The following is a 24441-nucleotide window of genomic DNA, read 5'->3' as shown; positions in this document are numbered from 1 at the left end:
TGCCGGGGGAGGGGTTAAGGGGCTGTTTTAAAGGCTGGCTAATATTTTTTTGTGCTACCTGTCCTATCAGGGGGATCAGGAGTTAACCCTTGGTGTGCTGCCTGTAGAACGTAATGGAAATACATATGGGTATGCTCCCCTGTCAGCTTGCAGAAGAAAACATATACGCCTCCTTGCCACACATAAATACCCCCCCCCCTCAACAGCACCGCCCTGTCTTAATTTTAAGATGTAAAATAAAGCAGAAAGGTAAATAGGGTGGGCATGCTGCCATGGGGATGACCAGAAAAGGAAAATTATGGCAAGTATGAAACAATTTTCTCCTTTCCTGGTCATCCCCAGGCAGCATGTAAATAGATATGGGTAGATACCAAAGCAATAAACAAGGGAGGGAGACAAGAGCTTGATGCGTGATATTTATTTTTCAAGTGTGGACAAGACTGAACACCCAAACTGGAATTCAGCCGAAGAAATTAAATCTAGCTTATAATGCTTAATAAATGTATTTGAAGATGCCCAAGTAGCTGTTCTGCAGACGGACTCTGCCTCCACCACCCAAGAGGCCTCAATACATCTGGTAAAATGTGCTCTGATCCCTTTTGGAGATTATCTGCCCTGCTCTTTAGAGGCTCCAATAATTGCTTTCACAATTCAATTACTTAAGGTATGTCTAGAAGCTGCTTCCCCCTTCCTTGACCCTGCAGGGATTACAAACAGACTCAGACTTCCTAAAAGATTCCGTTCTTTTAATATAAACTTCCAAGGATCTTTTTACATCCAGAGAACTCACTCACTATCAGCCGGAAAGGCAGGCAAAACAAAAGGCTTATTTAGATGGAACTTTGATAAAATTTGCAGTAAAAAGGAAGGCGCAGCCTTCAACTTTTTCCTCATGAAGAACTATGTATGGTTGTTCCACTGATAAAACTTGCAAGTCACATTCTTCTAGCAGATGTCAAAGCCAAGAGTAGGATGGTTTTAAGAGACAACCACCAAAATGAAATGTGATCAACAGGCTGGAAGGGTGGAGAAGAAAGTTTGGAGGACCAAAAGTAACTCTCCCACGGTAAAACTGACTTCTTGACTGGTGGATTAATTCTTAACACAGAATTGCTTAATCAAAAGCTCCTCAGTCCATCTTCTCCCTAAGACTGCAGACAAGGCTGAAACTTGAACTTTAAGCGAATTTAAGTTCAATCCATAATCCAATCCGGATTGAAAGAAATCCAAAATCACTGGTGTTGAGGGATTCAAGGGATCACAAACTTTACTCTGGGCCCAAGAAGAAAACCACTCCTAGATTCTGTCATATGTATTCGATGTACATATCTTTCTTGAATGAATCAGTCTTTAACTTGGTCCGAACAAACTTGTGACCCTAATCTGCACTTCTCAATCTCCAAACCGCCAAGTAGATCTTGGAAAGGCTCGAATGAAGGTAAAGATCTTGACTAATCAGATCCTTCAACAGGGGCAATGGCAGGGGTTCCTGAATTGACAGTCTTAGCAGAAGATACCCTGGCCTGCATGACTAGTTCGGAATTATCACTATCACGTTCATGTGGGATACCACAAATCTTTCTCAATACCCTGAAGATCAGAGGGAATGGAGGAAACACATAAGCCCAGAGGTTCTCCCAACTCTGCAAGAATGCATCCATCCCAGTCGCTCAAAAGGATGGAAATCTGGAGAAAAAACACCTTATCTTGTGGTTCTTTTCCAAAGCCATCAAGTCTATCCACTTAGTGCCCCATCTGGAGATTATCCAACTACAACCACGAGCAGGTCGTCCAAGTAATGGTAGAGTTCTATACCTTCCCTTCTGAACTTCGCTGTTAGGACAACCAGAACTTTGGTGAATGTTCGGAGACGTGAAAAGTCCTGCAGACACGAATTGCAGATGTTGATCCTTCCATGCCAATCTGAAGTATTTGTGATGTTCCTTTGCTATTGAGATGTGCAAATAAGCATTGTTTAAATCGAGCAATGCTAGCCAATCTCCTGGTCGTACTGCTTCATTTATTATATTTAAGGATTCCATCTTGAATTTCTGTAGTTTTATGAACTCGTTCAACCTTCTTAGATCTAGAATTGATCATAACTCTCCTGATGCCTTTGTCACCAGGAACAGAGGTGAATAACAACCTTGCCCACATATGCAAATACGCCCAATCTGAAGAAGCACTTTCAGGCATATTTAAGTCAATTTCCACACCCACAACTGGTACCCACAAAGTGCCAGAACCCCCTACTCACCAGCCAAGAGTAAAAAATATTTATACCCAGAGTACTAAAATACAAGTTCACAACTAATGAACACCTAGGCTACCACAGCAGCATATTCAGGCACTGCAAATGCATGCCATCCCTTCAACTGCATGTGTGCCAGTGATACAATCATGCTCATTAGCCTGCCACAGATGAAGTTCCACTAAAGGACTTTTCTACAGACGCCCAGCCAGTAGCAGCAACTCTACCTGTAAAATAAAGAGGTGTCCAGGTTGAAGCAGCCCACCAAAATCAATCTATTAATTCTCACCAAGATCTTTATTACGAAAACCAGTATGACAAAAAAAACCACAAAAGCACTTTGACAGTGGACTTGCCAAATCCAGAGTAAAACCAATAAAATAAAGGAAATTTGGTTCATAGGTTAAAAGGCACTATATTCAACAATAATTCTAACTCTTTACTCAAAACCTGACTGTTTTTTTGCCAGACATTTCTTAAGTTGCACTAAGCAAAAAAATAAAAGTAGCTCCATGTGAATCACAAATCACATCCTCCTGCAGAAATTTAAGAGCCACAGTGGCAAAGCAATTCCCAAACCAGTGTTTAACCTAAAACAAAGCAGGGACACTAACATGCACATCAAAAATAGTCTGCAGCCAAAATACAGTATATACTACATCTACCACTCAACTGCAAACATGCACCTGATTTTTCATTTTTCTAAACAAGGCCTGACCTGCAAGACAGAGAAGCCTAGGCTAAAGCACTTATGCAATCATTCCCTCCACTTACCTACAAAAAGCAGCAGAATAACTACTCACCTGAAAAGGTGTACTAGCATGTTAACCAATTGACGCTCAAAAAAAAAAAAAATCTCAACATTAAAGAGCATAAGTTATGGTTCATATACAGGTGTATAGCCTTAAGATACTTACTACAACGATAAGCTTGTCATAGGCTATTTTAGTATCATGTTGTTGTTTGTGATGGTAAAACAATAAAAATTGTCAAATTTTAAAAAAAAAATCAACATTTACGGCTATCAAAAAAGCCAGCAAACAACTAAACCTGCAAAGGCTCTGGCCCAGTTCTGTAAAGCAAAGGAAAGACTGAGTTGAAGCAGAACCAATCAAATCTTGCAACTTCAACAGGTATGTAACAATAAAAATCTCCTTGGCAGGATAATTCCCAAACCAAAATCCAAACTGAAAAGCAGTATAAGCCTTTAGTCTAAAGACTATGACAAGGACAAAACCTATTCACTAGCCACAGTGGAGGCTCCTTTATGGCAATCCCTAAACAAAACCTGTAAAACAAGGAACCCAGGTGATATATTTAAAAATAAGTCATATCCACTCTAGCAAAACATTAGAATAACCAGCATAACCAGGATCCCCAGCCAAGGTTGAAAGTCAAACCTCCCTTGTCGTGGGCGACTAATCTCCCCGAAATGCCATCCCACCGACTAGAATGTAAATCGCTGGTGGGATGGCATGGCGATTTGCCAAAATCGCCAAAGTTGCCTTGAGAGGAAACTTTGCAGATTTCGGCGCCATGTATGCCATCCCACCGGCGATTTACATTCTAGTTGGTGGGATGGCATTTCGGGGAGATTAGTCGCCCGCGACAAGGGAGATTTGTCGTGCGGCAACTAATCTCCCCATCTGCCATGGCCCTAAAACAAAGATCTCCAGGCTGAAAAATTACACCATCACCATAATTAATTTGTCCATCAACTTATACCTACTGAAAGAAATAAGATTTTGCATTACCTGCCAAGAGTGATATAAAATAAATGTCAGGGTTGAAGAATCTCTCCTTATACATGAACATGAATTACTCTACTCACATAACCTATCACAAGCTCCATCTGTCCAAGGTTATCTGCATCTACTGCTAGACCTTCTATATTGTATCCAATCTGTAAAACAAAAATGTCTGTTGAATTATATCATAATTAATTTCTCCATTCATTCATACCTACCAAAAGAAAAATATACCACATAATCAGCCAAGGATAATTTTTTTTACAGCAGCCAGATGTTTGACAAACCAGGAAAATCTGTAAAAATAAAATGTCATAGCTGAAAAAACCTTAGGCACACAGATTAATTAATCTACTCGCATATCAATCATAAATTCCATCAGGCCAAGGTTATCTGCATCTGCTGTTAGAGCTTATATACTGGAAAACAAATATACCTGTGTTGAAGACTAATTTCAAAATTAATTTGTTCATCCATTCATACCTACTAGGATCCCTCATAATCTGCCAAGAATAAAATTCCACAGCAGCTAGATGTTTGCCAAACCAGAAAAATCTGTAAATACAAATAAATGTCAGGACTAAAAAATCTCTTTATGCATGCATATGAATTAATCTACTCACATACCAATCACAAGTTCCATCAGCCCAAGGTTATCTGCTACTAGACCTTCTATACTGGATCCAGTCTGAAAAAAAAGATCTGTGCTGAAGAGTTACATCATAATTAATATATCAATCTATTTGTACCTACCAAAAGAAAGTGAATGCCATGTAGTCTGTCAAGGTTGAGCAGCCAGACATTTGCCAAACCAGGAAAAACTGTAAAACTAACCAAAGCCTGGGATTAAGAATATCCTTAAACTTGTCTACCCACTTATACCTACCAAAGAAAGAGGATGCCACGTAACCTGCCAAGGTTGAAATTACACAGAATTCAAATGTTTGCCAAACCATGAACATTTCTATAAACAAAATGTATCCCAGGGTTGAAGAATTTCTCTCCTAATGCATGCACATGAATTTATCTACTCAAATACCAATCACAAGCTCCAGAAGTCCAGAATGATTATCTGCATCTGCCGCTAGACTTTCTATACAGGATCCAACCTGTAAAACAAATATACCTGTGCTAAAGAGTAACATCATAAAAAATGTCTCTATCATCTCATACCTACTAAAAGAAAGAGGATCCCACATAATCTGCTAAAACTGAAATCCACAGGGGCCAGATATTTGGCAAACCAGGAAAATCTGTAAAAAAACAAAGATTTCCTGCTGAAGAATTTCTCCTTTATGCACATCTATTCCTTTACTCACATTCTGATGACATGCTTCAGCAGTCCTAGGTTATCTGCTTGGGATTGTCTATACTCTGTCCAACCTGCAAAACAAAGATGTCTGGAATAAATTAACTGTTTATCCATGTACCTCTATTCTTTTACTCACACTTTTATCACAAACTCAGTCCAATATTTCTGTTGTTGCACTTTCCAGCACCAGGGCCCAATCTGTAAAACAAAGATGCAAAGCTGAAAAATTACATCATAATTAATTTCTCTATTTACTCATACCTACCCAAAAGAAATAGGAGCACACGTAATCTGCCAAGACTAAAACTCCACAGCAGCCAGACATTTACCAAACCAGGTAAACCTGTAAAAAAAAAAAAGCCAAGACTCAAGAATCTCTCTTATGCATGCACATGAATAAATCTACTCACAATCACAAGCTCCATCAGTTCAAGGTTATCTGCATCTGCTATTAGACCTTTTATAATGGACCCAACCTGTAAAACAAAGATACCTGTGTTAAAGACTAGAAACATCATTTTTTCATCCACTCATACCTACCAAAAGAAAGAGGATCCCAAGTAATCTGCTAAACCTGGAAATCCACAGGGGCCAGATGTTTGGCAAACAAGGAAAATCTGTAAAAACAAAGATGGCCTGCTGAAGAATTTCTCACGATTCAAGCACAGCTATTCATTTACTCACATTCTCATGGCATGCTTCAGCAGTCCTAGTTTATCTGCATCTGACCTTGTATACTTGGTCCAACCTGCAAAACAAAGATGTCTGGAATAAACTCTTTTATCCATGTACACCTATTCCTTTACTCGCACACTGATCATAAACTCAAGCTTTCCAAGATGGTTTCTGTTGTACTTTCCAGTGCCAGGGCCTAATCTGTAAAACAAAGATGCCAGAGTTTAAGAATACAAGCACTATAATTTGATCTTCTCTACAAAAGAAACAGGATCCTGCATAAAATTCCAAGGTAGAAGTATTACAATGTTTTCCAAATAAGGAAAAGTTGCAGAAACAATGGCTGGGCTGGGCTATCCTTATCCATGCACATTTATTCGTCTACTCACAAAGTAGACATCACAAGCTCCAGCAGTCCAAGGTTATCTGCATCCGCTTGTAGACTCTCTGCATAATTGTAAGGCATAATTTGTAAATCAAAGATGCACAGCATCCACAGCAGCGAGACATTTGCAAAACCAGGAAAAACTGTAAAAACAAATACATGCAGGGTTTAGGAATATCTTATGCATGCACATGATTGAATCTACTCACTAGACCCATCAGTCCAAGGTTATCTGCATCTGCTACAAGACCTTCTATACTGCATCCAACCTGGAAAACAAAGATGCCCCTGGTGAAGGCTAGCATAATTAATTTTTCCAACTACTCATACCTACCAAAAGAAAAAGAATCCCACGTAATCTGCCAAGGCTGAAATTCCACAGCAGACAGTTCCCAAACCAGGACAACAAGTAAAAACAAAGAAATACTCATCTTGAGAAAGACAACATCATAATTTGTCTATCCATTTATTCCTACCAAAAGAAATAGGATACTACATAATCTGCTAAAGCTAAAATTGCATAGTGGCCAGATTTTTGACAAATTAGAAAAATATGTAAAAACAAATAAATGTCGCTGCTGACAAATTTCTCTACTTATCTATGTACATCTACACCTTTACTCACGTACAAGTTACAGGGTCCAGTAGTCAAAACAAATCTATATCTGCATCTAGGCTTTCTGTACTGGATCGAACCTGTAAAACAAGGATGCTTGCACTGAAGTATGTCACCACCATAATTAATTTGTCTATTCACTCCTACCTTCCAAAAGAACATGACCTGCCAAGGCTGAAGTAGCACAGCAACCAAGTGATCGCCAAACCAGGAAAATCTGGAAAACCAAATAAATGACCAGCCTTGAGAATGACATAATTAAAATTTGTCCATACATTTATACCTACCAAAAAAAGCAGATCCCATTTAATCCACCAAGGATGAAATTTTACCACAGCCAGACATTTGCCAAACCAGGAAAATCTGTAAAAACAAATATTTTGGTTGAAGAATTTCTCTCCTAATGCATGCACATGAATTCATCTACTCACATACCAACCACAAGCTCCAGTAGTCTATGATTATCTGCATCTGCTACTAGACCTTCTATACTGGATACAACCTGTAAAACAAAGATGTCTGTGCTAAAGAGTAACATCAAGAAACATTTCTCCATCATCTCATACCTACCAAAATAAAGAGGATCCCACACAGCCTGAAAATCCACAGGGGCCAGATGTTTGGAAAACCAGGAAAATCTATAAAAACAAAGATGGCCTGCTGAATAATTTGTTATTTATGCACAGCTATTCCTTTAATCACATTATAATAATAATAATTCAGCAATCCTAGGTTATCTGCATCTGATACTAGACCTTCTATACTCGGTCCAACCTGCAAAATAAAAGGTGTCTGGAATAAACTCTCTATCCATGTACCTCTATTCCTTTACTCACACATTGATCACAAACTCCAGCAGTCCAAGAAGAATCTGTAAAAACAAAAAGATACTTTATTCCAGCCATAACTCTCCTTATCCTTATACATGTGTTTCTTTACTCACATGTCAAGCAAACTCAAGCAGTCCAAGATCTGCATTGGTTGTTGGGACTTTGCTGCACCAGGACCCAATCTGTAAAACAAAGATGCCAGGGCTAAAGAATTATGCCATCATTTGTCCATCCACTTTTACCTACCTAAAGAAAGCACATCCCATATAATTAGCCAAGGATGAAATGCCATCATAATTTGTCTATCCATTTATTCCTACACACATACCACATAATCTGCTAAGGCTAAAATTGCATAATGGCCAGATTTTTGACGAACTAGAAAAATATGTAAAAACAAATATATACCAGTGCTGAAAAATTTCTCTACTTATCTAAGTACATCTACACCTTTACTCACGTACAAGTTACAGGATCCAGCAGTCAAAACGTATCTATATCAATATAAATAATTTGCCAAGACTGAAGCTCCACAGCAACCAGACATTTGCAAAACCTGGAAAACTGTGAAAACAATTAAATGCCAGGGCTGAAGAATTTCTTTACTTGATCATCAATTAATCCACTCATTTACCAATCACAACCTCCAGCAGTCCAAAGTTATCTGCATCTGCTACTAGACCTTCTACACTAGATCCAACCTGTAAAACAAAGATGTACACACTGAAGTATGTCAACACCATAATTAATTTATCTATTCACTTACCTTCCAAAAGTAAAAGGGTGTCAATGTGACCTGCCAAGGCTGAAGGAGCACAGCAACCAGGTTATCACCAAACCAGGAAAATCTGAAAAAACAAATGACCGGCCTTGAGAATGACATAATTAATTTGTCCATACATTTGTACCTACCAAAAGAAAGCGGATGCCATTTAATCTGCCAAGGATGAAATTTCACCACAGCCAGACATTTGCCAAATCCTAGGTTATCTGCATCTGTCCTACTATACTCTGTCGAACCTGCAAAACAAAGATGTCTGGAATAAACTCTTTATCCATGTACATCTATTCTTTTACTCACACATGGACTGCTGGAGTTTTAGATCAAAGATGTTTTTTTGTTGAACTTTCCAGCACCAGGGCCCAATCTGAAAAACAAATTTCCAGGGTTAAAGAATGACCGCATTCATTGTAGAAATCAAAAGATGCCTGGGCATCTTTTTTATGCATGCAAATCTACACCTTTACCCAAACACAAGTCACAAGGTCCAGCAGTCCATGGTTATCTGTATTTGTTGCAAGACCTGTGAAACAAAGATGCTCATGCTAAATACAATCATAATTCATTTTTCCATACACTCATACCTACCAAATAAACAGGAGCACAAGTAATTTGACAATCCTGAAATTCCACAGCAGTTAGATTCTTCTTGTTTGGCAAACATCTATCTTTAAAAACAAAAATTATTCTTTAGCCCAGGCATAACTACTTATCCATATCCATATATTACTTTACTCTCTCATCAATTGTAAACTCCAGCAGTCCAAGATCATCTGCACCATTGCCCAATCTGTAATAAAGATGCCAAGGCTGAAGAATGATGATGCCAACATTTGTCCATCCTCTCATACATACCAAAAGAAATAGAATCCTGCATAAAATGCTAAGGTAGAAGTATTACAATGTTTCCCAAATCAGAAAAAGTTGTAGAAACAATGCCTGGGCTGGGCTATCCTTATCCATGCACATTTATTCTTCTACTCACAAGCTCCAGTAGTCCAAGGTTATCTGCATCTGCTACTAGACCTCATATCCTGGGTCTAACCTATAAAAGAAAGATGCCATGCTAAATTATACAGTCATAATTAATTTTTTCATCCTCTTATACATACCAAAAGAGCACATATCAAGCTGCTGTGGAATGTTATCCTTGGCAGGTTACCTTTGCCAAACATGGAGAATCTGTAAAAACAAAAAGATTCCTTAGCAATGATAACTCTCCTTATCCATATATATGTACTTGGGAAAAGTTGTAGAAAAAAATGCCTGGCTATCCTTATCCATCCACATTTATTCTTCTATTCATATACAGTACAAATAACAAGCTCCAGTAGTCCAAGGTTATCTGCATCTGTTAGTAGAATCTCATTTACAGATTGTGCCCAGTGCAAAAATGCATGGCTAAAAAATGACACCACCATAATTAATTATCTCTATCTACTCTTTCTTGCCCAAAAAATAGGAGCACACGTAATTTGCCAAGGCTTAAACTCCAGAGGCCAGACGTTTGCCAAACCAGGAAAATCTTTAAGCACCATGATTATTTAAGCTTAGGCATTTATTGGTTTTTAATTTGTCTATCCACTCCTACCTACCAAAAAATATAGGGTCAGACTTTCTTTGCGAGGGACCAACCTGTGAAACAAAGATGCCCACATTTATCTGAAACACTGGTTACTGGATTCAATCTTGCTACAAACAGATATTTCCAAGACGAAGGCCATACTATGAAACGAGGAGAAGAATGAAAGATACTTGGAAGTGTTCTTTCATGCTGTTACGTCTACCAGCAAAACCACTCCCCCGCAAGCACAGGCAGAAAAGAAAGAAAATAAGCTTCCAAATAAGAAAGATTATGGAATATGTAAAAGATTAATCACCTTCCACCTTCTGTGGCAAAGCAATTCTGACCTGTAAAACAAAAAGATGCCCAATGAGAAAAAAGCACAATGGTGTGCGAGTTGAGGGAGATATTTGCATAACTTTCACCTAATAAAAACATCAGGATCAACCTAAAAAGGTTGATTTGCCTCTGGAACAGGTTTATTGCCTTATCAGGGTCCAGCCTGCAAAAGAAAGATGCCCCATAAGCCAAATGCCTGCTCGTCAAGCACCTGCATTCCTAACCACCTATCAAAACTGAAGAGCCTCTGGGGATAAATATTTCCCTAAGCAAAGGCCAACCTATAAAACAAAGTTGAACAGCATTCTCACTGGCATGGCTGAAGTGCCACCAGAGGAGTTTTAAAAAACCAGGACCCAAACTGTAAAAATAGAGATGACTAGGTGAAGTAACATACATTGAAACCTATCAATGCCTATACCCCAATCACAGACCCTCTTCACTCCTAAACAAAGGAACAATCTGTACAAAAATGCTCAGGCAGAAGAAAGCACCCCACACCCAGCCCAATTCCAATATGTCACCACTAGCACCAGAATCCCTTACTTTTTTGGCTATGGCTGAAGGACCTGAAGGGCAGGGCTTTATCCAATCCAGAGTCCAGCCTATTAAAGGAATATACATTTGTTATAACAATACATGTCTTCTCTTGCAACCCTACTACAAGTACCAGACTTACCTGGCAAGAGTGAAGAGTCTCCTTTGCAGGACAACTTCAAGGAGAAGGTCCAATTGTTGTCTTAAACTATCTCAGCGTGTAGAATAAAAGACATGCCCGTGGAAGTAGCATAATCACATAATTATATAAACCAATCAATTGCTTCCTACGCACCCTAACATAAGCATTAGTATCCTCACTCACCTGCAACTATACAGTTTAGATAGATTTGACATAAGACAAAGGCTGTTTTGTAAAACAAAAATCTCCATTCTAAAGAAGCATACTTTCAAGCAGCTCTAAATCAGTCTACCCATCCATGGTAATCTTAACTTAAAGTACACTTACCTGCTAGTGAGAGCCAGCTTATATATTGATGCATTGCATCCAGTAGTTTGAATACTGTATTAATATATTTGTACCATAATAAAACAGTTCTTATAGTACATTATAGAGCTTTGTTATATTCTGTCGAGTAAAGATTCATCCGCTATATTACACTTACCAGGCTTTTGAGTTCCTTGGCTGCAGCTTCGTTTTTTTCTACACATTAAGTTGCAAAGGCTCAGCAATGTCTGGTGGGAGATTTACACTGATTTAGTTGCCTTGAGGAGTGAAGTAAAGAAAAAAAGGTGTCTAGTAAACCACTGACTGAAAATAGTTACTGTACATCTGGTTGTCTCTATATGAAAGTGTGTGTGTATATGTATGCATTTGGGCTCATTAAATCCTATTACAAGATGTACTATTGGAACTGAAGGGGACTAAAATCAAATGTACTTTTGAAACATTACAGGTATAGGGTTTTCTGGATAAGGGATGTTTCCATAATTGGGATTACCAACCTTTAAATCAAGAATTATTTAATTCTGAAAATGATCCCAGTAGGATTGTTTTGCAATATGTATGGTTTAATGCAAGCTAAGTTAATAAAACAGTACCATATAGTTGTTCTTATCACAAAGATAAAGGAAATCATTTTTATAAATTACAACTTAGAAATTCAGGAAGGCCATCTGCTATAGGCTCTGTTTTAAGCAGAACTTTCAGGATAAGTTTACAGACAATTTTTCTGATTTGGAATTACTGTACACAGGATTGTGCATTGTACAAATTTTGAATAGCATAAACCTGTTCATTAACTACAATTATCACAATAATAATATCAGTGGCATGCTGTATATTACATGATAAACCAAAACCATATAATACAGCACCAGCTTCAACATGACTTTATCAGCATGGATATTAGAGTAGACTTGTACTAGACATTTACTGCTATACATACACATATGTACTTACCAGATAGGAGAGCCACAGGATCTATACCAGAGCACAGCCATGTTCATATTCTTCTGACCTCACTGACAAAATTACAAAGGCAAACAGTCCCATCCCTTATAAACCCAAAATGGAGGGAAAACCCACACTGATGACTCAATCAATGTTCCATGCTGATGACATCATATCCTTTTCATCCATGTCAACATCCTTTCCTGTTGAACAAAAAAAACACACAACCTGAATAAATGACTGCATAGCAGTGCAGTAAATGAATAGCAATAAATATCCAAAAAATATAAAAAATTCAGACTGAACAAAACACAGATTATAATGCATCTCTGCAAATGGTATTTCTATTGGGATGGCTACAAATAATTGAATACATTTAATTGTTAAGAAACATGATAAAAATAGAGTTAAATGGAAACAAATCCAGTTTCATAAACTCATTAGCAAGCCGTGTAATTCCCTCTGAAGTCACTATTCATAGGACACAATATTAATCATACGTAAATGTAGCAAAAGGCTGCAAATCACCTTTTCCCCCCACAATGCAATATTTTTTAATGACATTCCAGCATAATAAGCAATGTGGTGATGCGTGTGTGAATTAGAGTGTGTGTTTCATCAATTGCACGCAATATAGATGGTTTGTTCCAAGACAGTGCCCAGAGGACATACACCTGCAAGACAGAGTTCTAGTAAACATTTTGTGATGATGCCATAACCAAGGTGGTACCATTGCTGTGCTTACTCAGTAATTGATATTGGCTGATATTTAGCAACATCAGAAGTGACATCAGGCTACCAATAAATATCCAGTTTTCAGAGAAGTGGCTAAGGAATCAATAGCTAAAGGGGTTATTTGCAGTGTAAGACTGGGTTACCCACCACCACCCCCTTTCTGTTCCACTGCTCCACTACACTGTTACTTACTCTGCCACGTCAACCCGGCTGCACCTCCGTGAAAAACTTCAAAATGTCAGTGAGTTCCACAGTGGAATGCATGGGCAACTGTATTTTTTCCCCTGGGGTGCAGCTAGATTAATGTTGAATTGCTTGAAATTTTCCATAGTCAGCAGGCTTGTGGGCTGAAGAAAGGTCCCAAGATCAGATTTACAGGTATCCCAGTGAGCCAGTATAAGCCAGGTTATTTGCTGGGTCATGTGCTATGCAATAAGGGCAAGTGGTGCAAGAACATGCCCATTAGCACACAAACAGAGAGCATTTCTGACCAGGGACTGGCTGCATTTTGCACTTTGTACCTCACACGAGGTTTTTTACCTGGCACAGAGTGAAGCATTTGTAGGCATAGGCTAGCCCTGTCCTGTTTGCCTCCTACAAGGCCCCAGCCATGACTTACTCACATATCTAAATTATATGATATTTAAGAGGGGGGGTCTATGTGCTTTTCCTCTCCTGCCCCTTATTAATACAAGGAATGCTAAACCAGAGCACAGATACCTGCAGAAATTGCTTCAAAAATGTGGGCAGTTTCAGATGTGGAAATTGCAAACAATGTAGTTGGATCAAAACAATCTTGTGATATTACCAATAATTCAAGCTTAAATATTTACATTTCATAAATTGTAAAACTACCTACATAATATATCTTTTTACTTGCCACTGTGGCAGCTTATATGTAGGGAAAACAAAAAGATCATTTAGGAGAAGAATTTATGAACAGCTACTTGCTATACAAATTTGTAATATGGCATCTAGTACAGGTATTGGACCTGTTACCCAGAATGCTCAGGACCAAGGTTTTTCTGGATAAGGGATCTTTATGTAATTTGGAAATCCAGTCTACCTAAAAATAATTTAAACATAAATTGAACCCAATAGAATTGTTTTGCCTCCAATAAGGGTTAATTATATATTAGTTAGGATTAAACACCAGTTTAAACACCTGTTTTATTATTACAAAGAAAAAGGAAATCATTTTTAAAAATATAATTATTTGATTGAAATGAAGTCTATGGAAAATGGCCTTTCCGAAATTCGGGCTTCCGAATAACGGATCCCATACCTGTATTGCAAAACATACATACTGCTGCCACAATGCCTATTCTTCTGGTTCATATTTCCAAAGTATTGACATATTACATAGGCACCTAAGATGTAGTGATTTGGGTATATCTGATGTTTGATCCTATTAGGGATTGCAGGCAACATTTATCACATCAACTGATTGATTAACTGCTGAGCTACATGTGCATATTCTAAGCCATTTATATTTGAAATTAAAACTGTACACAAATGATATATTTGGAAGCGAGAGCCCTTCCTTTAATGGCTTTGTTCATGTTTTTATAGGTGTAGGATTTGTAACTGTGCTGGCAGAATTATTTTGGGAATAAATGCCTTTTAATTTCTTGAACTGTACTTTTATTGCCATCGAGGGGCTGTAGATATTGGTGTTTTAGATCTTTGCTATAAACACATATATTTTAGTTATTGTCAAAGGACAAAGATTTAGAACAGGATACAGGCATAGAACAATTGCAATTGTAGGCTGATTTTAGACATCGAGACCAGAGCTCATTCTATTTATTGTATTTGGGCCGTAGAATGTTTACATAGAACAAGGAATGCATCTGTTGTCTCCTGCCACAAGTATACCTAGTGCAAGGTTAAGAATGTCACAAATAGTCTCAGAATCACCAACTGCACAAATACCATTTGGGACACTGCGCTGATGTAAAAGATTTCTTTTACCAGAGAGATACCTTTTTGGGCTATTGTGCTGAGACAGTGAGACACTTAAGCCTTTCCTAAATATGGACAGAGAGACAGAGTTATGCTAAAAAAAAAGGCTAATGATTGGCTGCCATGGGATCAGCCCCATGTAGGAAGAAATGGTTAAATGGCAACATTTTTGTACTTGAATTTGTTCCCTCACGTCCTCACAAGCTTTCAGGATGTATGAGCTATTATTTAATACTCTGTATTGTAATACTCTGTATTAATGTATACCTCTAATAAAGCTGTCTGGTTAATATCCTTTGTGAATCTGAATCGTTCAGGTCAGGCCCAGGAGGAACTTCGGGGCCAGGCTCGATTTGAATAAGTATTTATTTAAATCCAAGAGTGACTTACTCACTGTGGGTGAGAATCATATATCCCTAGTGGAGGATCATTGGAAAATAGATATGAGCCATTATAGAAGTACGAGACATTATATAAATAAGAGACATTTATATATAACTACGACAGGGGCTATCACTAATTGTGTTTGTTACTGGTTTGGGTTTTTATGGAATGTATTAATACATCACATTTAATATCGCAACAGGTGAACTTTTCTATAAGAGTTTGAGGGGTAAATATATATAAGAAAATTCTCTTCTCTAGAAAATTTGAACTAGGTTCTCTTTTTATCAGAGCTGGAAGCCCTCATGCAACAGTGATTCACATTATTTTGCAGATGTTCTGCCATGATATTGTGCCCCTGGAGTCTTATTTATATAAGTGGGATGAGTCCCATGGTTTGCATTAGCGCTGTCAGTGAATGCTTTTCAAAGACACCAGTGAATGAATTAACATGGGCAATATCATCATGAAAGATGGTAGAGAAAAACCTGCCTTTCTAGGAGTAAGGGCTAACCACAAAGTGAGATTTAGTTACATTTGCGCAAACTGTACATTCATCAGCTATGATAGCCTACAGTCAATTGGCAATTTTGGCACCAAACACATAAGGCTATTACTCTGTTTTCTGGGATGTTTCCCCAATAAATTATTTAAGCCTGCAATATCCATAATGTTTCAGCTATTGTACCACTGTTGGTTTTGAACTTAGTTTTACCACTTTTTTACCAAGTTCCAAAGTGTTGTTGGAAGAAATGTCAGTATAAGAACCCATGTTTGAGATATCTGCCTAAATTAAGATTTTTGTGAAAACTGCTTGGAAAAATCAGCACTCTTGCTTTACTACAAGCAAAGGGTACTAATTTGAGAGTAAGATACCATTTTCTAGAAAGGAATATAAGGATACAAAATCAGTTTAGGCCTTTCAGTTAAGTTACCAGTGAATGCTAATTGCTAACTATTAGCAAACTTTGCAACTTTTATTAAACAACCCCAGTGTTTTGGTGTCTAAGATAGTGATGATAATAGAAATCAAACCAAGAGACTTGCACTTTTCAAAAAAATAGAGTGCTTAGTGTTTATTTCAGTTACTATGAAAAACCTAGCAACCGACCCTACTGAAGCATTCTGGAAATGCATCAACTCCAAGGATTATTTTTGATGCATTATATTTAATAAAATAAAATGTATTTGAAATGTAAATGAAATTAATAAAAACACAGGTAACTGCAAGTTCAATGAGTTTGAATTTAATGAAAAACAAACATTTTACAATTTTAATACAAATAGAAAATCCATCTGCATGCTTCATAGCATGGTGAAAAAGGAGATGCCAGGTTTCTCATCCCCTTAAGATGTGTTCAGTGTAGGGTAGAAATGTTCTTGCCTTGGGTGCTTAGTTGGTGGGGCATGCATCAGCATAAGGAAATGGCTGCAAGACTGAGACCTTTCCCAAACCAGATTACAACCTGTAAAAGAAAAAAATGATTAGCCTGAGCTTTTGGCTTTACCCCAAATTGTGCCTTTCCATCCTTTTGCTCTATAATCTCCTGCAGATCAAAACTGTACAAAAAGCTAAACGATTTTACATCCTCTAGTGTCTGTGCACTAAATAAGTTTTAAGACTTACTTGCAATTTGTTTCTAGTACACTGCTGCTGCAGAGATTCCATGTGTAACTGAGGTAGATACATTTCCTTAATGAACTGGTCTTGTGCAGTTTAGCAGTGTTCCTGTTGACTTTTAGGCAGAAATTGTTAAGTTTCAAATAATGAAGATAAACTATTTATATGTTACTAGAGAGTACTATAAAGTTGCAGTAAACCAACAAAAATAATAGTGCCCAAAGAAAGAAAACGCCAAGGTTGATTGCTCTAGGAGCCAGAGAGCAGCTCTAAAATCAAAATGCAAGATGAATATTAGAGAACCTGAAGAGTAACATAAGAAATAAAGAAAGGAGAGTAACCAAATTCCTATTATTTTTTTTTGTTACGCCATTTGGCGTGCACTTCTGCTTAAATTCATCTGGTGACATAAAAAAAGACAAAATTCATAAACAAGGGCATAACCTGTAAAATAAAGTACATCCACAATTAGAATTATGCCTTTAAAATAGATAAAAGCATGAAGGAGCACACTTATGCACACCGAAACAAGAGTAACCATTTAACACTACACTGTCCCTAGTTACCCACCATGGATAAAGTTACAACAACTGGAGTTTCTCCCCAATTCCTGGTCCCCAAATTGTTAAACTATGCCCAGGCTGAAAAAGCCCAATCTCATGCACACACAAAATAAGTTTTCCTTAACCCTTCCCCCTACCACAAACATTGGAAACTCTCTTGTTAAGCTAAAAGCTTCTAATCAGCTTGCCTTTTCCAAAACCAGAGCCTAACAAGAGATGCCCCCACTCTGCAGCATTGCAATTAAACCCACCAAGCAGGTGGACAGCCATAGAGTACTTTGTATAATATAGGTTATCATTTGGTTTAGGCAAAGACAGCCTCAATTTATTGAAATTATGTTCATGACAATATGAAAGTCGCACGCACACGCACACACACACACTTACCAAAACAGAAACCCCAATGAATATTTGAGGTGGAGATTTTAACCCATAAAACATAACAGCTCTGCAGATTTACTTCCTTGAAAATAAAGCTCCCAAAAATCACCCCTGATATCTTATGGGTGGCCCATAAGGCAACAATAGGTGGCCAACTAATTCAACCAGTATCATGAAAAAAGCAAAAATACAGGAACTAGAAAAATCTCTTCAAACCCTAGAAACCTCCAACCAGAACAGGACCACCCTGGCCCCTACAAAAATAATAGCAGCGTCCAAGCAAGAGCTTCAGGAGCTACAGCTAGATAAAGTAGATAAAACAATAAGACTATAAATATTAAAGATACAGTAATAAACCAAATAGATACATACTGAGCCAACCTTTCTAAAATTTGACTCCAAAATTAATCAGACACCAAGGATCACAACCCCACAGGGGAACATTACCTCTAACCACATACTTATACTCCTTCTATTACAGCTTATATTCTCAATCCACTGAACCCCTAAAAGTAAAATACTGACAAATTTCCTAACCCCAAACTCTCCCCTTTCCTTTAACTAAACCCCAGCTATCAAAATTAAATGAAGCAATCACCATAGATATTACACACATAATCAAAAGCCCCAGGCCCCAATGGCCTATCTGCTATATACTACAAGAAATTCACAGACTTACTAGCCCCTTACCTCAAAAGACTGTCTGATTATATGGCAGCCGGTACTAAAGCCCCCCTTGACTTTATAATGGCCCAAGTCACTTTAATACTAAAACACCAAAGGGACCTTTTACATCCAAAAAAACAAAAAAAATTATTGAAAATATTGACATCAATCTTAAAAAACCCCCCAAAAACTTGAAAATATTGACATCAATCTTAGCCCAACTTTCACAAATACTACCTGCCATTATTCATGGACATCAGGTATGGTTTATACCTTAATAATCTTTCTAACATCTCTAGATTGTCATGAACATAATCCATTACACTAACACAATCAAAACACATTGTTAAGTTGGAAATATATTTAGGCAGTCCTGTAGCACTTGGGTATTACTTGGGTAATTTGCTTTTCAAATTAGAGACAAAAACCTTTTCTATTTTGGCATTCACCTCACTCTGCATAGCACAGAAACTAGGAACTATGCCCCCATTAAAGGCTTAAACATCAACCTATGAGACTGGAATAAAGAATGCATATCTTGGGTAGGCAGAATTAACTGCATTAAAATGGCCCTCTTACCACAAATTCTGTATTACTTCTGTGTACTCCCCTTCGAGGTACAGTACTACAGAACATAATGTTGTTCAAATACTAAGAGACCATTATATTAGCAGAAATATATAAAAGGGATGGAGGCCTCTTAGTTCCATCTCTTAGTCTTCGTCACTACTACAGAGCAGCTAGATGTCAAGATACCACAAAAATTCTTGCAGATCAGATGGCACCACTTTGTGTTCAAATAGAAACTACATAATTAGCACTTCCTACACTCCCTACAATCGTGGATGCCAACATCAGATATTAAAAGTTGCAAAACTAAATCTCCATTGATTTACAAGATACTTCATTTATGGTGTTCTTTCTTCACCAAATATCCTCTATAATCACTACACCATCCATGCTGATACCTTTGTAAAATAACCTCTATTCCCTCCAATGCAGCAAATGTACTTTCTCATGGTGGCACTCCCAAGACATCAAAAACCTCTACCAATTCATAACTGGCAATAAACTACTGACAATCATTCAGCCTATGCTAAAGTACAAAAACAGGAACAGTACTGAGCCTAATAGCTGATACACTTCTTCCACCACACTGAGATAAAAACAAATCGCATACACCGCATTTGACATTATTTGTAAAAACACCCCTTTGAGAAAACTATTCTAAATCCCAATTCAATCAAGAACCATTTGGATACAAATTACCTTTTCTAGTGGAATGGAAGTAAGACATTGGAATTAACTTCACTATGGACCAATGGCAAAAATGCTCAACCATAATATCCAGAGGCTACAATAATAATAATAATATAGAGGTATATAATGTTACTCTAATGGAAACCTCTATCAAACAATTTCACCGTGCCTACTATGTTCCTGCAAAACTGCATAAACTTTTCCTTTCTGTACCCCCAACATTTGTAACCTTTAAAATAAAGGAACCAAGAAAATGAATAAATAAAAGTAATTTTACGTGAATTCCCAATGACAAGCACAATCACTCCGCTCTCCTCCTGATATTGAAGATCCACAGTGGTAGAACAATTCCCAGACCAGGGTTCAACCTCTAAAACAAAGCAGCGACACTATCACATGCACATCAAAAACAACATTCCCTGCAGCCAAAATATACTGTACCACTACCACTACCACTCAACTGCAAACATGCACCTGATTTTTCTAAAACAGGCCCAACCTGCAACACAGAGAAGCCTAGGCTAAAGCACTTCCCCTTCCCACTTACAAAAAGCAGCAGAATAACTACTCACCTGAAAAGGTATACCAACATCTTAATTAATTCAATCTCAAAGAAATGACACAATTAAAAAAAAAACAATTCCACATTTACTGCTATAAAAAGAGCCAGCAAACCACTAAACCTGCCAAGGCCCAGGCCAAATCCTGTAATGCAAAGTAAAGGCTGAGTTGAAGCTGAACCAATAAATCTTGTAATCTGTTCAGGTATTTCGCAACAGTAAATATCTCCTTTGCAGGATAATTCCCAAACCACACTCCAAACTTAAAAGCAGAATAAGCCTTTAACCTCAAGACTACCATAAGGACATTAATCCATTCACCAGCCACAGCTGAGGCTCCTCTATGGCAATCCCCAAACAAAACCTGTAAAACAAGGATCCCAGGTTATAGATTTAAAATAATTTCCTCTCTCATAAAACATTAGAATAACCATCATCCCCACTTAATAGCCAAGGTTGAAGTTTTGGACATCTGGATACACAATGTCCCAACCTGTAAAACAAAGATGTCCAGGCTGAAAAATTACACCACCACCATAATTAATTTGTCCATCAATTCATAAATACATAAAAAAAATAAGATTTTGCATAGCCAGCCAAGAGTTAAATACCGCAGGGAGACCAGACAAACCTGTAAAAACAAATTAATTTTAGGACTGAAAATGCTCTCCTTGTGCATGCAAATTAATTAATCCACTCAAAAACCAATCACAAACCTTCTATACTGGATCCAATTTGTAACACAAAAATACCTGTGCTGAAGACTAAAACCATAATTAATTTGTCCATCCATTCATACCTACTAGGAACCCCCATATTCTGCAAAGGCTCCACGGCATGATAAATGATATTATTATTATTAATTTGTTCATCCACTTATACCTACCAAAGAAAGAGGATTCCCACATAATCTTTTAAGGCTGAAATTGCACAGTGACCAGATGTTGACAAACTAGAAAGATCTGTAAAAACAAATATATGCCAGGGCTGAAAATTCTCTACTTATCCATGTACATCTATAACTTTACTCACATCCAAATCAGGGTCCAGCAGTCCAAACATATCTATATCTGCTGCTAGGCTTTCTATGCTAGATCTAACCTGTAAAACAAAGATGCGTAAACTGAAGTATGTCAACACCATGATTAGCCTTTTCACTCCTACCTTTCAAAAGAATTCGAATCCCAATGTCACCTGCCAAGGCTGAAGTAACACAGCTACTGGGTGATCGCCAAACCAGCAAAACCTGAAAAAATAGATGACTAGGCTTAAGAATGGCATAATTCATTTTTTCATCCATTTACACTTACCAAAAGAGAGGATACCATGTAATCTGCCGAGGTTAGAATTCCACAGCAGCTAATTGTTTGCCAAACCAGGAAAATTTGTAAAATAAGGGACCAGGCTTGAGAAGGACATAATTAATTTGTCCATGTATTTATACCTACCAAAAGAAAGTGATCACATTTTATCTGCCTAATGCATGCACATAAATAAACCTACTCACATACCAATCACAAGCTTCAGAAGTCTATGATTATCTGCATCTGCTGCTAGATCTTCTATACGGGATACAACCTGTAAAACAAAGATGCCTGTGCTGAATTGTAACATCATAAAAAATTCTCATTCCTCTCATACCTACCAAAAGAAAGAGGATCCCACGTAATCTGCTAAGACTGAAATCCAGATGTTTGGCAAACAAGGAAATTCTGTAAAAATAAAGATGGCCTGCTGAAGAATTTTTCGTTATTTATGCACAGCTATTCCTTTACTCACATTCGGATGCTTCAACAATCCTAGGTTATCTGCATCTGAACTTCTATACTCGGTCCAAACTGCAAAACAAAGATGTCTGGAATAAACACTTTATCCATGTACATCTATTCCTTTACTCACACGTTGATCATAAACTCCAGCTGTTGTTGTACATTCCAGCACCAAGGCCCAAACTGTAAAACAAAGATGCCAGAGTTGAAGAATTCCAGCACCATCATTTGACTTTCCTCTCCATAAGAAATGGGATCCTGCATAAAATGCCAAGGTAGAAGTATTACCATGTTTCCCAAATCAGAAAAAGTTGCAGAAACAATGCCTGGGCTGGGCTATCTTTATCCATGCACATTTATTTGTCTACTCACAAAGTACAAATCACAAGCTCCAGCAGTCCAAGTTTATCTGCAGCTGCTAGTAGACCTTCTATACTGGATCTAACCTGTAAAACAAAGATGCCTGTGGTGAACGATAGCATCATAATTTATTTTACCATCAACTCATACCTACCAAAAGAAAGAGGATCCCATGTAATCTGCCAAGGCTGAAATTCCACAGCGCAGACAGTTTCCAAACCAGGAAAACAAGTAAAAACAAAGATAAAATATACTCATCTTGAGAAAAACATCATAATTTGTCTATCCATTTATTCCTACCAGAAGAAATAAGATACCACATAATCTGCTAAGGCTAAAATTATATAGCGGCCAGAACTAGAAAAATCTGTAAATACAAATATATGCCAGTGCTGAAACATTTCTACTTATCTATGTACATATACACCTTTACTCACGTACAAGTCCAGTAGTCAAAACATATCTGTATCTGCATCTTGGCTTTCTATACTGGATCCAACCTTTAAAACAAAGATGCTTGCACTGAAGTATGTAAACATCATAATTTATTTGTCTATTAACTCCTTTCTTTCAAAAGAAATAGGATTCAAATGTGATCTGCCAAGGCTGAAGTAGTACAGCACCAAGGTGACCACCAAACCAGGAAAATCTGGAAAAAAAAATAAATAAATGACCAGGCTTGAGAATGACAATTAATTTGTCCATACATTTATACCTACCAAAAGAAAGCGGATCCCATTTAATCTGCCAAGGATGAAATTTCACCAGACATTTACCAAACCAGGAAAATCTGTAAAATAACAAATAAAAGCTCAGGATTAATTTGTCCATCATCTTATACCTATCAAAGAAAGAGGATGCCACTTAACCTGCCATGGTTGAAATTTTACAACAGCCAGATGTTTGCCAAACCATCTGTATAACAAATACATCTGTATAAACAAATATATGATGAAGAATTTCTCTCCTAATGCATGCACATGAATTTATCTACTCACATACCAACCACAAGCTCCAGAAGTCCATGATTATCTGCATCTGCTACTAGACCTAGACTGGATCCAACCTGTAAGACAAAGATACCTGTGCTAAAGACTAAAACCATAATTTATTGGTCCATCCATTCATACGAACTAGGATCGCACATATTCTGCTAAGGCTTAAATTCAACAGCAGCCAAAGTTTGCCAAAGCAGGAAAGCTTGTGAAAATAAATTCCCAGGATAATAAATTACCTCATTATAAGTAATTTGTTCATCCACTCATACCTTCCAAAGAAAGAGAATGTTTGGCAAACTAGAAAAATCTGTAAAAAAATATATATCTGCCAGAGCTGAAAATTCTTGACTTGATCCATGTACATCTATACCTTTTACTCACATACATCAGGTTTCAGCAGTCCAAACGTATCTACATCTGCTGCTAGGCTTTCTATGCTAGATCCAACCTGTAAAACAAAGATGCCCACACTGAAATATGCCTACACCATAACGTATGTATTCATTCTTACCTTCTAAAAGAAATAAGATCCCAATGTCACCTGCCAAAGCTGAAGTAGCACAGCAACTGGGTGATCACCAAACCAGGAAAACCTGAAAAAGCAAATTACTGGGTTTAAGAATGACAATTTTTCCATCCATTTATACCTACCAAAATAGAGGATACCATGTAATCTGCCAGGGTTGAAATTCCAAAGCAGCTAGACGTTTGCCAAACCAGGGAAATC

At 37.5% G+C, this 24441-nt stretch overlaps 1 long non-coding RNA gene across 1 annotated transcript; it reads right to left on the bottom strand.

The window, feature by feature from the left end:
• Positions 1-16767: 16767 nt before the first annotated feature.
• Positions 16768-18928, bottom strand: LOC105947436. Its single transcript, XR_004222722.1, has 2 exons — positions 17164-18928; positions 16768-17002 (listed from the first exon to the last, which is right to left on the bottom strand). It is a non-coding gene; the product is annotated as an uncharacterized LOC105947436 (long non-coding RNA).
• Positions 18929-24441: the final 5513 nt, after the last annotated feature.

Source organism: Xenopus tropicalis, chromosome 5 (genome assembly GCF_000004195.4).
Source record: "Xenopus tropicalis strain Nigerian chromosome 5, UCB_Xtro_10.0, whole genome shotgun sequence".
NCBI classification, from domain to species: Eukaryota; Metazoa; Chordata; class Amphibia; order Anura; family Pipidae; genus Xenopus; species Xenopus tropicalis.
This window is presented reverse-complemented; position numbering and strand designations above follow the sequence as displayed.